The following is a 1,794-nucleotide window of genomic DNA, read 5'->3' on the forward strand; positions in this document are numbered from 1 at the left end:
TTTTAGGTCATATATTATTATCAGCTAGGGCCACCATTGTGCAACACTGGAATTCCTCCTCCCCTCCCCCATTTTGGAGACTAGAGGTGTTCAATACTCTACTGTCCTCTCTGCTCCCCTCATGAAACGGCTTCTGTGGCACATCTATATCACAGACGGTAAGCCCCCCCCACCACCTCTCCTGCCTGCCCTGCTTCACAGGGCTCACCCCCTCTTTTCCCTCTGACGGAACTCCCTCTCGATGACTCGGATAGCTAAATATGTTAATTCTCTGATTTTTTTGTTGTTGTGTGACTAATGTTTGTTGATGACCTGTTCCCCTCAGTCCCCCGTATTTACCTTCCCCATTGTCATTCCCTCTCTGTTTTTTTTTTTTTCTGTACCCAATAATTATCTTGCAAATGCTTGATAAAAATTTATTGTAGGAAAAAAAAGAAACCAGTTTCAGAGATTTTGTCTCCTACTCAGATTATTAATTATTGTCTCTATCACATCCTTATTCCTCACACTGTATATGAAGGGGTTCAACATTGGAGTCACTGCTGAATAGACAATAGACACAATCTTGTCTGATTTATGAGAGTAACTGGATTTGAGCCGTAGATATATGACTGAAGCTGTCCCATAGAAGAGGGTGACAACAATGAGGTGGGAGGCACAGGTGGAGAAAGCTTTATACCTCCCTTGGGTGTAATGGATCTTCAAGATGGAGGAGATAATATGGACATATGAAATGAGAGTCAACAAGAAAGAACTCACAGTTACAATCACTACTGTGATATACACTACTATCTCATTGAGCTGAGTATCTCTGCACGACAATCTCAGGAATGGAGGTATCTCACAGAAGAAGTGATTGACATGATGGGACCTGCAGAATGGCAGTTGGAATGTGAGGGCCACATGAATGGAGGAATTGATGAAGCACCCGCTCCAACACTCGACAGCTAAACAAAAGCACAATTTCTTGTTCATGATAATGTTGTAGTACAATGGCTTACAGATGGCGGCAAACCTATCATAGGCCATGATCGCCAGCATTATACATTCTGTTGCCCCTAATGCTAATGAGATGAACATCTGAGTTGCACACCCTAATCAGGAAATACTTCTGTCTCTGGCTAACGTATTTATTAGAATTACGGGTACTATGGAAGAGGAGATGCCTACATCAATAACAGAGAGGTTACTCAGGAAGAAGTACATGGGACTGTGTAGTTTTGGGTTGATCCTCATTACAATGATAAGTAGAAGATTTCCTGATAGTGTGGCAATATACATCAACAAGAACACCAGGAAACAGATAACCTGGATGTAAGGGACATCAGATAATCCAAGTAGAATGAAGCTGTCTGGAGAAGTTTGGTTTAAATCGTCCATAACATCCAGCTGATACCTGGTAGGAATGAATTGTAAAAACATTCAGTAAAAATACATCTACGTCCTTTCCAAAAGATATTTATATTTTCTATACCCAAAATCATTTAGGAAAACAAAAACATACCAAAATATGTAAATCTCAATAAAGAACTCGCAGGTATCAGTTTATTATATTCAAAAATCAGTCACTAGCTGTGACTAAGTAAAGACTAATTGAGAAGGTATCATTAATACTGACATACTGTACATTAATTGAGTAGGAAGTTGTGAAACAAAAGGTCATATTTGGCAAATATTTTCATGAAAACACCTGTATGCAAAGGATGTACTGTATATACAGTATGGCGGAACACAGCACATATCTAACATATCTGCTGCAATCCCTGTTTGCATTTGCTAAAGGTTTCTATGGGG

At 39.7% G+C, this 1,794-nt stretch overlaps 1 pseudogene; it reads right to left on the reverse strand.

Annotated features, from left to right (window-relative positions):
* Positions 1-444: 444 nt before the first annotated feature.
* Positions 445-1,380, reverse strand: LOC134980813 (olfactory receptor 5V1-like; annotated as a pseudogene).
* Between the last annotated feature and the right edge of the window lie 414 nt (positions 1,381-1,794).

Source organism: Pseudophryne corroboree, chromosome 12, assembly GCF_028390025.1.
Source record: "Pseudophryne corroboree isolate aPseCor3 chromosome 12, aPseCor3.hap2, whole genome shotgun sequence".
NCBI lineage: Eukaryota > Metazoa > Chordata > Amphibia > Anura > Myobatrachidae > Pseudophryne > Pseudophryne corroboree.